Here is a 15,284-nt window from a genome sequence, read left to right on the forward strand (position 1 = left end):
TTTTGATACTCAGAAAATGTTAGAATTTAAGAAGGTTGACCTAGTATATTGGAATCAATTTCTCTCAGCTAATAAAGTAAGTTCTGCAGACTATTTGATCAGTAGATATGGTTTACAAAATTGCAATTGGCTGGACATCCAAACTTGTAAGGATTTTATACATACTAAGGTTGTACCCTCATTAGTGGCATACAATAAGAGTAACTTAAAAATCTTGGATTTTATCTCAACAATTATTAATAGCTCACCCAAGAACACTTCCTATATATATTATTTATAAAATTCTCAGAAATTATTTTAGCAAAACAGATGTTTCTGTTTGGAATTATTCAAGTGAAGTTAATAGCCAAGTATTCTCAGAAAAAGATAAAAAAACTTTGTTTACATTCATAGGTTCATAGGTTCATACTAGGCTATCTGCCCTAGGGCATTTATAAGCCTAGCCAGAGTGTGTTTGGCTTTCGCCACCCATTTTAAATTAATTTTGTTATGCCTTTTTTTGAGGTTAGTATACTGTGCCTCTGTCTAACAGTGACACAGAAGTGATAGCCGGGGTAAACCTATGATCTCCCATCCACTCATCAAGATTCCTCTTGAAGAGGGTCAGTGTGGGACTCTGCCTAACCTGGACTGGGATTTTATTCCAGAGTGAAGGGAGCCTCTGGGTTATGAATCTGTCCCTCCAGCATGTCCTATTTATTTCAGTGCTGAGGTTCAAGTCTCTCGAGCGTGTAGCTCGATGGGATTTGGATTTTCTGAGGTGCAGCATGTCCATTAATTCCGGGTTGGACATGGCTTTATACGTCAGGCACAGATCGCCTCTGAGCAGGCGGTATGCCACTGAGTAGAGCTGGAGTTTCTTTAACCGGGCAGCATATGGCATCTGTTTGAGCCCTTTGATCCTCTTGGTGAGGTACTTTTGGGGTCTTTCCAGTTGCTGCAGGTGTCTGGTAAGGTATATCCCAAAAGGGGCATTGTACTCAATTATGGGCCTGATGAGAGATGAGTAAAGAGGCACGATGACCTCCCCTGATCTAGATGTGAATCCCTTCATGATTAGGTGGGCTATATAAAATGTTTTTCTAACCACTTTGGCCACGTGGTTGTCAAATGAGAGATTGCTATCAACTTGGGTCCCCAGGTCCCTAATGACTTCTTCTGTAGTTAATGGATTACCACCTATGTGGTAATTTGTGGGCACTTTGTTTTTGCCAAAGGGGATGACTATACACTTTTGGCGTTTAGCTTGAGGCCATGGCTCTGGCACCAGTTGTCTGTTTCTATGAGGCCCTTTTGGAGGATGCTTGTGTCGGCTGGAGAGTTGATTATGGCACCCAGTTTGCAGTCATCTGCGAACTTGGTCAGCCACAGTCCTTCCGTGTTGGCCTGTACTGCCGAGAAATATATACCGAACAAGAGAGGTCCCAGGACTGAGCCTTGTGGGATGCCACTTGTAACTGGTTTGGAGTCTGACATGGCTCCAGCAATTCTAACCATGTGGGTTCTGTCCTTGAGCCAGTTTGCAACCCATCTAGTGACATAGGGGTTTATATTTAAGCTGGTGAGCTTATCTATAATGCCCAAGTAGGGTATTGTATCGAAGGCTTTTGCGAGGTCCAGGTAGGCTGTGTGGACCACCTTCCCCTCGTCAATGGCCTTGGTGACTGTTTCAAAGAAATCGACCAGGTTTAAGAGGCAGGATCTGCCCTTAACAAAGCCAAACTGGGTAGGATCCAGTGTCTGTAGGTCCCCAATATCTTTATTTATGAGTTCCATGATGATCCTTTCCATAGCTTTGCAGACCAAGCTAGTCAGGCTTATGGGGGATAGTTTCCAGGATCCGTTGAGGAACCACCTTTGTGGAGAGGGACCACTGTTGCTGTACGCCACTCTTTGGGTACATATCCTGTAGTAAGGCTAAGATTGAACAGTAGTTTTATGTTTGGGTTTAGCTCTTCTTGGAGTTCATGTAGGACGCAGCCCGGGATACCATCTGGTCCCATTGATGCTGTGTTTTTTGCTTTGGAGAGGGCGGCTCTTACCTGAGCATCTGAGATGTAAGGGGGGGCAGCACTCTGTTGGGATAGATATTTGCCCTTTTGGTGGGGAGAGGGGGGGAGAAGTTTGCACTGAACCTGTCAGCTAGGATGTTGGCAATGTCTGTGGGCTCGGTGTACTTTTTGTCATTTTGGACTAATTCTGAGCATATCTGGGAATTCCCACCCAGGTTCCTAACATAACTAAAGAAAGCCTTGTGATTATCCTTAGTGTCCTGTGCAATTTTTCTCTCGAAGCTGGCCTTAGACGATTTTATGAGTGCCCATAGTTTTTGCTAATACTGATCAGAGATGCCTTCCCTTTTGGGATTTTGCTCTATCATGTAGTAGCTTCCTCCTTCTATTGTATAGTTTGTTTATGGCTGGGGTCCACCAGACAGGACGCCTGCCTTTGGAGGATTGGGTCTTGGTTTTATTTGGGATTGCATGATCCATGCATTCCTGAAGATGTTCATAGAATGCATTTATAAAGGATTCTGCAGTCAGGGCTGTATTTTCCACAGGCCCGGGGCTTTGAAGGATTTCGCCGGTTTTGAGGCGTGTGAAATTTGCTTTAGAGAAGTTTTTCACTGTGATTTTCTGGGCAGGGGTGGGGACGGGTGTGAATATCCAGTGAGATTAGTTTATGGTCTGATCTTACCAGTGAGGGATACACTTCTGGTCTGGAGCATAGTGTCCCCATGTTGGTGATGATCAGGTCCAGTATGTTTTCCCCTCTTGTGGGAGTGGTAACAAGTTGTTCCATAGCATTTGAGTTTATAAATTCTAGGAACCTTTGGGCTAGGGTGTTGGAGCTAGAGTAATGCTCCCAGTCTATGTTTGGGTAGTTGAAGTCGCCCAATATAATGGTGTTTGGAGAGACCTTTGTATTTTCCAGTATTCTCAGGAAGGCCAAGTGGGGTTCCTGTGTTTGGGAGGGTGGTCTGTAGCAGGCTATAAACTGGAAGGCAGTTTTACCCACAGTTAGTTGCACATGGATAGTCTCTGATGCTTCGTGCTGTGCCACCAACCTGGAGGTGTGGGTATCTTTGACGAATATTGATACTCTCCCTCCTTTTGTGGCTCGGTCCAAGTTTTGGGGCCGAAAAGCATGGTATGAGGTATAACCTGGTAGTGCTGGGGTGCTCTCGGGAGCCTTGAACCAGGTTTCTGTTACTGCACAGATATCAATGTTCTCCATTCTAAGGAGAGTTTCGAAAGTGCATCTTGAGGTTTAGACTTCTGGCATTGAGTAGCATTACTCTTAGTTTCTTATCCCTTGTGATACCTATGGAGGTGGGTTTGTCTTTTGAGCCTTGCCTAAAAAAGGCACTATGGGGGTAGCAAGAGCCTTTGCCAATATCCGAAAGCCCAGGGTGACAGGTGCAAGCCGTCCCTAGCGAAGCATCGTGGCTTGTCGAGCATGTCATCCCAGGCTGACAGGCATTGGATCCCCTTTGAATGACACCAACACTTAAGCCAATTGTTGAAATTGATCATCTTGTCTTCATATTGTGGCATCATTCTTGGTGAGGGTAAGATGCTACTCAAGGTCAGGGTCATACCGGCCTGGGCTACATGCTCAGAGAGCTCCTCTATGTCTCTTTTCATGTAGTCCAGGGAGGTACGTCTCAGGTCATTCACACCAGCATGGACAATGACTGAGTCATATTTGTACTTGCCTTGGAGTGACCTGAGTGCTTGTGTTATGTGGCGGATCCTAGCACCCGACAGGCAGCTCACCGTGACCTTCTCCTTGTTCAGCCTGGTGAGCGGGACGTCAGTGTGCCTGATGATAGTCACCTATTACAAGTGTATCAGGTGTGTTGTTTAGCCTTAAGGGCTGTGACTGCTCGGCACACTGGCTTTGTGAGCTATGTGTTGCACGTGTTTTGTTTTGGGGTAGCGGTTGCTTGGGTGTCTGCTTTGGAGGTCTCTGCTGCTTAGGCAGATTTTTATTTAGAGCCTCCGAGTATGTTTTTGTGTGTTTATGTGTTTGGTTTGTTGTCGTGGTAGGTCTATGTGAGACTGGAATTGTAGTGAGTGTGGTTTCCTTCTCCTCCTGACTGGTTACGCCAGTACTGAGTTGAGAGAGCTTAGCCTCCAGTTTGGCTATATGGTTGCATCTCTCACATGTGTTGGAATTTGTTGGGAGGAGAAGAGGGTTGTCTGTGTACATGAGGCAGTTGTAACATTGCCTCAAGATTCCCAGATTCACCAGCTGGACCGGAGAGGAGATTGACAACTGACCTTTGGACATCCTAGAATAGTATTGGGAATTCCTTTATAATTGAAAAAAGGGCCAATGGAGAACAAGGTACTCAAGGGGAGTTTGTGAGGGTGTAGTGCTTTTAATTTTTTAGAGCTGACTTATATAATTGCTTTAGTGAGCAAGTGCCAGGTAACTTAAATGCAATGTGTTACAGGTAACTTAAATGCAAAATGACAAACAGTAACTTTCTTTCAAGTGAAACAAGGAAATAAGTACAGTAAGCAATGCAGATATCACTAGGGATCCACAGAAATGCTAAAAGGCCGCGTTTTAGGTGGAATTAGCGTTTCAGGAAATAAACAAACAACAAGCATACAAATAAAGCTAGATTCAGCAGGCCTTGATCTAGTCTATGCTACAGCAAACAAGGTGTACCAATTTCAGTAAGAAACAGTTAGAATATGCAGGCACTATAAGCCTCTAACCAGAAATTCCCTGCTCAGAAGGGCAGAGTCCAGCCTCTCCTCCCACAAGAGTGCAGACCGCAATCCTTCTTAACGTAAAATAACTGGCCTGAAGCCCAAGTGCTTAAACCAGAACTAATACACTTTTAGAATAACAGACACTGAGCTCTCAATCAGCAGTTCCCAACTTAGAAGGATGTAAGCTACCTGTCCTGCCACCACAGTGCAGGCCACAAACCTTCCTAATGTAAAACAACTGGTCTGAAGCCCAAGTGCTTAATCCAAAAGACTTAGAAATGATAGCTACACTTTAATCAAGTTACTACCAGCAGTAATAAATACAACTGAATACTTTAAAGAATGCCTGGATTAGTGCTCAAGTTATACAAACAAAGCTAGATTCAGCAGGCCTGGATCTAGTCTATGCTACAGCAAATGAGGTGCACCAATTTCAGTAAGAAGCAGTTCAAATATGCAGGCACTATAAGCTTTAACCAGAAATTCCCAGCTCAGAAGGACAGAGTCCAGCCTCTCCTCCCACAAGAGTGCAGAACACGAACCCTCTTAATGTAAAATAACTGGCCTCAAGCCCAAGTGCTTAAACCAGAATTAATACACTTTTAGAATAGCAGACACTGAGCCCTCAATCAGCAGTTCCCAACTTAGAAGGATGTAAGCTACCTGTTCTGCCACTACAGTGCAGACCACAAACCTTCCTAATGTAAAACTGGTCTGAAGCCCAGGTGCTTAAACTAAAAGGCTTACAATGAGTTACACCAAGCAGTAATAAATAGAATTGAGTACTTTTAAGATGACGCAAAAGCAAAATAAAGTAGGAAAAAACACAAATACAGTAAAAGCAGATAATTTTTTTTTATTTTTTTTTTTTGGAAAGAGAAAGGAAAGAGAGAAAGGAGTAGCAGAAACTAAGCTGATTGGCCTTCTCAAATGCTCTCCCTGTACTGGGTAGAATGAGGTAATGACACTAGACTGGGAGGAGGGTCCCAGATCAAATTTACATTAGGGGCGGGCAACTGCAAAGCCACCAACTATAAAAACACTATACCAACAGGGAGGGAGGGTGGGAAACAAACAGCAGAAATGTTACTCACAGCTGAAAAGCAGCAGTGAGCCTTTAAATGAAAGTTTTAAACAGCTAAAGGAGCCAGTAGAAAAAAAGAGTTTAACTGCAACAAGTTATCATAAACAAACAACCCAACAGATGCTTAATAAGAGTGGACAATTTCCAGTTAATACCTCACACACAGTGAAACTAGCTAGAAAAAATACACAGTACACAAAGTGCTATAAACAACAAAGAAATTAAGAACAAAATAAACAAAAAACAGGATACTTAATGTTATATACTGTAGCTCCGAGTTTGCTGAGTGTCCTTCCTTCGATCAGCTCACTGTAAAATGGCTGAACACTCACAACTGAGCTTCTTAGGTAACAGAAAGTTGAAACCTGAGACAGCTTTTAAGAAAGAAATCTCAAAAGAACCAATGAGGTGCTTAGTCTAAGCTGTAGTCCAGGAGACCTCAGTCAGCCAATGACCTCAAACAATTCTCTCTCACTGAAATGCCTGATGGCTTTGGCTAAAACAAGATGTCCCTGAATTATGTGCTCAGACACAGCCTCCACAAACACTAGGCCCAAATACAAGCCTGAATATGGAAATGCTACAAATATCCCCACTACTTAGAACAAACTGCAGAAATGTTACTCACAGCTGAAAAGCAGCAGTGAGCCTTTAAATGAAAGTTTTAAACAGCTAAAGGAGCCACTAGAAAAAGAGTTTAACTGCAACAAGTTATCATAAACAAACAACCCAACAGATGCTTAATAAGAGTGGACAATTTCCAGTTAATACCTCACACACAGTGAAACTAGCTAGAAAAAATACACAGTACACAAAGTGCTATAAACAACAAAAAAATAAAGAACAAAATAAACAAAAAACAGGATACTTAATGTTATATATTGTAGCTCCGAGTTTGCTGAGTGTCCTTCCTTCGATCAGCTCACTGTAAAATCCGGTGAAGGAATCAACATCTTCCCTGTTCTGGTGTGTATACACAAAGAAATTTTTACATAGATGTTTTTTCACCCCACATAGAGTAGCAATAATGTAAAAGAAAGACGAAATACTGGAGATGTGGACACCCTGATGCTGACTGGATACATAAGGTTGTTAATTGCAAAATAATTTCCCCATTTTGGTTAGACTTTAAATATCTTTGTAAAGCTCTATGAAATGACAACTGTATAATTTCTGACTCCCTTATCTTTTTCATTGTTCCTGTTCCTGAAGTCATTCCTAAAAAACAGACATTTTTACTATGGTCTAGCCTCTCTATAGCAAGGAAAATTGTTACTAAAAATTTGAAATCCCAATCTACTCCTGTCTTTAAATAGGTTTCTAGGTTCATAGGTTGATACTAGGCTATCTGCCCTAGGGCATTTATAAGCCTAGCCAGAGTATGTTTGGCTTTCGCCACCCTTTTAGATTAGTTGATTGTGCCTCTGTATAGTAGGTCACAGAAGGTAGCCCTTTTAAGGTTTGTTTACTGTACCTCTGTCAAGCAGCGACACAGAAGAGATCCCAGGGGTAAACTTACAATCTCCCATCCATTCATCAAGATTTCTCTTGAAGAGGATCAGTGAGGGGCTCTGCCTGACATGGATTGGGATTTTGTTCCAGAGTGAGAGGAGCCTCTGGGATATGAATCTGTCCCTCCAACATGTCCTATTTATTTCTGTGCTGAGGTTCAGGTCCCTGGAGCGTGTAGCTCTAAGGGATTTAGATTTCCTGAGGTGAAGCATGTCCATTAATTCTGGGCTGGACATGGCTTTGTACATCAGACACAGATCGCCTCTGAGTAGGCGGTACGCAACTGAGTAGAGCTGGAGTTTCTTTAGCCAAACTGCATAGGGCATCTGAGCCCCTTGATCCTCTTGGTGAGATACTTTTGGGGTCTTTTCAGTTGCTGAAGGTATCCCAAATGGGGCATTGTACTCAATTATGGGCCTGATAAGTGATGAGTAGACAGGCACAATGACCTCTCTTGATCTAGATGTGAACCCTTTCATGATAAGGTGGGCTATATAGAAGGTCTTTCTAACCACTTTGGCAATGTGATTGTCAAAGGAGAGATTGCTATCTACTTGGGTCCCCAAGTCCCTAATTACTTCTTCCATACTTAATGGATTACCACTTATGTGGTAATTTGTGGGCACTTTGTTTTTTCCAAAGGGGATGACTATGCACTTTTTGGCATTTAGCTTTAGGCCATGGCTCTGGCACCAGTTATCCATCTCTGTGAGACCCTTTTGGAGGATGCTTGTGTCAGTCGGAGAGTCGATTATAGTACCCAGTTTGCAGTCATCTGCGAACTTGTTCAGCCATAGTCCACCCATGTTAGCCTGTACCTCAGAGAAATATATACCGAGCAAGAGAGGTCCCAGGACTGAGCCTTGTGGGACACCTTTTGTAACTGGTTTAGAGTCTGACATGGCACCTTCTATTCTGACCATGTGGATTCTATCCCTGAGCCAGTTTGCAACCCATCTTGTGACATAGGGGTTGATATTTAAGCTGGTGAGCTTATTTATGATGCTCGAGTGGGGTATTGTGTCAAAGGCCTTTGTGAGGTCCATGTAGGCTGTGTGGACTACCGTCCCTTCATCTATGGCTTTGGTAACTGTGTCAAAGAAGTCGACCAGGTTCAAGAGGCAAGATCTGCCCTTAACAAAGCCGAATTGGGTAGGATCCAGTGTCTGGAGGTTCCCAGTGTCTTTGTTTATGATTTCCATGATGATACGTTCCATAGCTTTGCAGACCAGGCTAGTCAGGCTTATAGGGTGATAGTTTCCGAGGTCTGTTGTAGCACCACCTTTGTGGAGTGGGACCACTGTTGCTGTACGCCATTCCTTGGGAACATATCCTGTAGTAAGGCTGAGACTGAACAGTGACTTTATATGAGGGTTTAGCTGCTCTTGGAGCTCGTGTAAGATGCAGCCCGGGACACCGTCTGGTCCCATTGATGCTGTGTTTTGTGCTTTGGAGAGGGAAGCTCTCACCTGTGCATCTGTGATCTCAGGAAGGCTACACTCTGTTGGGATAGACATTTGCTCTTTTGGGGGGGGGGGGGTGGAGTTTGCACTGAACCTTTCTGCCAGGATGTTGGCAATGTCTGTGGGTTCAGTGAATTTTTTGTCATTTTGCACTAACTCAGAGCATATCTGGGAGTTGAGTTTATTCATCTTGTGAAATACATTTGTAAGAATGAGATTGCTACTATAAAAGCAAGGACTAAAAACACAATTCATCATTTAATTGCTTGGGCAAAATTGTCTATTCTCCTATGTATATTGTTTTTTAGTTGTTATAGACATTGTATATAGTTTTTTTTTTTTTTTTGCTATATTGTTAATTTATTGTGGTATAAAATGAATAAAAACATTTTGAAAAAATAAGTGTACATATTAGCATTTTATACCTGCTGGTACTGAAATATTCTATAAAATTATAATTTTATAAGATGAAAATCACATGTCAGTAATGCTTCACCAAAGGCTTGCATTTGCTCCAAATAGTTTCCAAACTTTATACATTCAACTAGGGTATGTTCCATTCTATGTCTATATTTTCTTTATATCTTCAGCATACAAAACTGCTTTTATTTATTTATTTTTCTTGATCTTAGCTATTTAATGTGGAGTAAAAATACTCAAATTAAGAATCTCCATGTGTATAGTCTCCAAAATAAGGAGATTATAGTACATTTAACAGATATTAATATTAATGTCCTTCTTTTAAAATAAATTCTATTTTCTCATTTTTAGGTGTTTGCATCCAGTAATTATCTACTGAATGTGAATCATATTCAATTATCATTTTATATAAATTACATAATACAGAGGTATTACTGTCTGTATAAGTTATCCTGTTTATGTAATTGTGGGTATTATTGTAAGGTGGATTATGAAAAGTTTTGAATTCCCTTAATCTGTACTCTTATGGTTTGTACGGTTATCCAACTTCCCTTTGATATATTAGATTTCTCTATCATTTATTTTTTCAGTCATTTTAAAATGTAAAGAATCAGTCCAGGCCACCAGTAAAAACGTAGAAACTTTATATAATTCCAGTAAAATATGCAGATGAGCGCTTTCGTCTCCTACAAGACTTCATCAGATAAAATTTAAAATGTACCCATCCATACAATTACATCAAGCTAAGAATTTATTTTCCCTGAAATATAACACTATGCTTTTAGTTGCTGTTTCTAATAAACCTATATTTCCTCCCCATGAAAATGTATTGAATAACAACTAAGTTAATGGTCAGGATTTGTGAAAGCCTACACTTTGTGCTAAGTGCATGTATTCAACAAGCAGCGGTGAGTATGCTGTTTTGTATTCATCAAACAGCTCTGCATGCCTTGCCCAACTGCAAAACAAAGGTAAGCATCACCATATGCTAATGAAAGAATGAGTAGGTAAATTAGATGCTAATGAAGCAAGTCAACATGGTGGAGTGATTCAGGAACATATAAAACCTGCACCTTCATGCCGTACTCCCTTTAGCCTTCATTTCCAATACTCTTTGGAATACAGCCACTAAGACACTTGGAAAAATGTTGGGGGTTGCTGTTGCTATAATTAATCTGAATGTGAAACAAGCTTTAATACAAGGTGCTTCTTCTGCCAGTCCTTAGCCTAGAAGGAAAACAGTGTTTAACCACGTTTGACAAATCATGGACTTCATAACACTGAAATAATACAGTGATACAGGGTGGACAGGGATAACTTAGACCAAATAGTCAACATCTGCTGCCCTCACCTGAGGTGCCACGGCAATCATGGAGAATCCATCCCAGCAGAAACCAAAGTATGTGTAGCATTACATATAAAAACTACAGGCACTTTTTAGAGACCCATTGGATTATAGTAAAGGTGTTACAGGACTTAACCTCAAGAATATTTTACCAGTTTCTCACTGCAGTGTTGCAACATGTAAGGGAGCATATCTGATTTCTATGTACCGCAGAGGAGAGATCTACTACCATACATTTCCATACATGGCACATTTCCCAGAGGTTCAGGGGGCCATAGACTGCACACACAAATACACACACACGTTGAAATAAAAACCCTACCTGGTGAACAAGGAAGAAGGTACAGCCAATGAAAAGGCTGTCACTCTATAAGCTGTTTGGTGGCTTGTAGTACACAGGGGATCATCTATAGTGTGTGTGTGTGTGTGTGTGTGTGTGTGTGGGCGCAGAGAACCCTGGCAGTTTCTTTAACTTTTATAGGGGTGACTTCCCAAAAGGGCATCTAGTGGGGATGCAGGTTATGCAGTGGAACCTTGGCTCATGTCACCCATGAGAAAACCACACAACCTCACAGAAAAAGATTACATCAGTGCTCACACTCATACTAGAAATGTTATACAGCATGTTTTTGGCTTGCTCAAGTCATATTCCTGATGTCTAGATATATCTGGTGGGTGCCCTACAGTGTGATCCAGCCATGTTAGCCAGAATACTGACAGTGTCTGCCATGTTACATAATATGTTTGTTAGGAAACAGTCACAATGACAAGGACCACAATTCACACCACCACAGACAGGTCCAGAAGACATAGATGAGGAGTCTGATGAAGAACCAGCAGCTGGGGATGATCCTGGCAGATGGAGGCATGCATAACATGCAATTGCCCTGGCTAAGAGGCAGAGAATAGCACATACATTCACTACCTAATTGAAAACTCAAGAAGCTAAAAGATGCGAACAAAAACAGTGATGCATACAGATTATCAGCTTTTACTTACCCATGTAATGACTGTGTTCTGTGAGCATCAGCCAGAGTCAAACCCAGAAGTGACAACTTATATCATGAGCATTAACAAAGGTAAATGATGAACCTGTAAAGAAAAGGTCGAAATCATTTCCCTCATATGCAGGTATTGTATTTCGCTAACATAAAACGTGTCTCACCTGTACAAGAATGTCTGCAGGAACTCATGAATGATACATGCAACATAAATCGTAATCTATGTAATGAATAAACAGTTAGACTCGTTTGCAGTCACACCAGGCAGTCAGATAAATACATGAGTCTTTCCACGTCTCTTCAGACCTCAATCCTTTGGAAAATATAAATCCAAGAGAGTAAAAACAGATCCAAATGAGTTTATAAATCCACTCTCACTTCTGAGCACGATAAAATAAGTTTATTTGTGGTACACAGTTGGCAAGCGTTTTCGCTAAATAGCTTTCTCAAACCAATGACAACTGATTCTAAAAAAGGGCTTATATACAAAAAATTTTAACACAGCAAATAAAGCAATTAATCAATTAATTACAGTCCTTAAAGGTAAATGCCTGATAAAAAAACAAACAATATACAATAAAATACAAAATTAGTTAATAAACACACATAAAAAACCATTAAAAACATACATATATCTCTCCATACTATATATACTAAGAAATAATGATAATATATAAGTCCTTATTTATTCAAAAAAAGAGTTACACCTTATTTCATCTTATCTTGTACCTCCTATTTTTAAGGATAGGTTTTAGTGGTACCCTATCATTAAGCCCTGGGGGAAGATGGGCCTGTGTTCTTATTATCCATTGTGTCTCAGCTTGTTCAGTATAATTACTGACATCACCCCCTCTGATGTTGGGTACATTTACATGTAATACAGAGAACAAAAACATATGCGTATTACCATACTGACTAATATGCTTGGATAGAGCAATCACTTCAGATCTAATATGAATTTGATATAGATGTTCTCTTATTCTTTCTTTTAACATCCTATCCATCTTACCTATATAAAAGGAACGACAAGATACACAGTTGGCAATATAAACCACATGTTTTGTCTCACAACTGGCACTGACTTTAATGGAGAAAACCTGTCCAGTAACCGGTTGAACGAAAACACTAATATTATTAATATAGCAACAAAAATTACAATGGTTACATGGCTGGGTACCTTCAAAACTCAAATTTTCTCTTTTATGTGTTGAATCTGTAAAACATAATAACCTATGCATGTTTTTCTTATTTTTGTAAATAAAACATGGCTGTTTCCCTGCATACATTTTAATTTCAGGATCCAACGTTAACAAATTCCAATGCTTAGTAATAATGTTCTTGATAGTAGGTAAATCCTGTGTATAAAAAAGGGAGAACCTTTGCTGGTTCTGATCATTATCACTGTCCATAATCTCATTAGTATTGGTTCCATAGACCTGTAACCCTATCTCAGAAAATATTGGGCATGCTTTACCTTGTCTAATACTTCTTACCTGAGCAAATGCCCTATCAATTTCTTCTGATTTATAATTCCTATCACGAAACCTAGTATTTAAATCATCTAATTCCTTTTCAAAGTCATTTATGCATGGATTCAATCGTAATCTGCCCAATACTGTGCATCATGCATTAAAGTTTCCCATCTTAAACACCCCATTAGTGACCGGGGCAATCTTCGCACCATTTGCAGAAGGTGCTGAGTAAGCTGTAAGTCCTATTAGGACTGCATTACAAACAGTACTACTATTTATTATTGATTGATTGATTTATTGATTGATTGATTGATTGATTGATTGATTGATTGATTGGGAAAGTCTGACTGGGACAATAGCCCATTTTCAGCAGAGGCCTTGGGAGAAAAGCTCCAGAAACACATTATGATCGCACAGTATTTTGCAAGAATTTAGACAATTTACAGAAATTAAAGTACAATACAGTCCAATGTAACAAAATGAGAAACAGACTAATAAATTGTGGGAAGCTACAATATCAGAGAGAAAAACAAAGTATTTTACAAGCTATACACACACACACACTTTCTGTAAATATTGAAATGGGTTGAACGTTAAGGAAGGAGAAGATCACTGGGGGGTAGTGCTGGGGGAAAGAATTAATAACGGGAAAAAAATCACTAGTGGAGTAGGGATAAGGGATAATAATGATAGTTAAGGTTAGTGAGATTTATAGTAAAAACAGAGTTGTTTAAAATAAGTTGTAGATCAAAAAGAGTTTCCTACTGGTTTTAATGGGTTAAGATTGGGGTAAGTTAGAGGAAGGCTGAAGGAGAGTTGAATACAAATATAATGAGGATCATACAACCTAACAATCATTTGAACGTGAGCAGGAAAAAAATAAGTGGAAATCAGTACAACAGTTTTGATTAAAGCAAGCAACTGCCTAAATAAGCATTAACTATCCAAGCAACTGCCTAAATAAGCATTAACTATCCACTGTGCATCAGACATATGCAATCCTAAGTCACAAAGAAATGTGAAGAGGCAATGTACAGTCATCCTCACTTGTGCATGGTTGGGGGATTGTTACAGGAGGGCAAGCTTGACACCAAAGAAGTTAGTGTGCATGTGAATGTGTGCGAGTAAGAATCTGGTTAACAGCAAGTATGCATTAACTTGGCCAGTAGTGACACAAGTAAATTGGTCAATGCTAATGATATATATATATATATTTGGGTCACCTTCATTTTGTCGACAGTTCATTTCACTGACAACCAAGTAAGCAGGCCCAATTCACTGAAAAGTACAGTTTTGTACCTAGCATAAATGTAGATGTTCGAGTGTTCACCCTGCTGCAGTCATCACACTTGGGTTATCCTGCCGTCATCCCGCAGTTGGCCTGAGTTCCAAAGTCTTGGTCCGGCATCAGTTGCTGTCACTACTTCCCTGACGTCAGTGCACCAGAGGTATATAAGAGGCATCCGACGCCGTTTTCTTCAGTTTTTCTTGCCCCAGATGTCAGGTGCCCCCAATAGGTAGGCAATATATATATATATATATATATATATATATATATATATATATATATATATATATATATAAATAAAACAATACCTTCAGGCACAAGCAAATATGCCACAGAGGTTGTATAGGATAGAGTGGCATAGATACGTTCAGCTAATTCAGAGGGGATGGAGGGAGGGAGGGTAACCTGGACTGCAGCAGGGTGAACACTCGAACATTTACATTTATGGTAGGTACAAAACTGTACTATGTTCATCGTATTACCCTGCTGTAGTCATCACACTTGGGTTGAATCCCAAAGCTAAGGATGGGTGGTGGAGTTAAACAGGGTTAGAAGAAGCTAGTAGGCCCTGCATAACTGCAGTGGCAAAACCAGCTCTAGTCTTAGAATATAGGGGTAAGTGATAGTGTTTGGTGAAGGTGTGCACTGAACTCCAAGTTGCAGCTTCCAGAATATCCTTGGTTGGCACTCCCCTGAGAAAGGCTGCTGATGTAGCGGTAGCCCTGGTGGAGAGGGACCTAATGTTAGCAGGTACCAGTTTCCCATGATGCGTGTAGCAGAAACGTATGCAATGCCCTATCCATTTAGAAATGGTCTGTTTTGAGATAGCTTTTCCTTGTGATCCTGCAGCATAAGCTACAAAGAGCTGTTCAGATTTTCTGAATGCCTTAGTTTTATCCAAGTAGTAACGTAATTGCCTGTGAATGTCCAAAGAGTGCAGGAGTCTTTCTCCTTTGTTCTGGGGATTTG

This window comes from Protopterus annectens, chromosome 3.part1 (genome assembly GCF_019279795.1).
Source record: "Protopterus annectens isolate FY-2018-M chromosome 3.part1, PAN1.0, whole genome shotgun sequence".
NCBI lineage: Eukaryota > Metazoa > Chordata > Ceratodontiformes > Protopteridae > Protopterus > Protopterus annectens.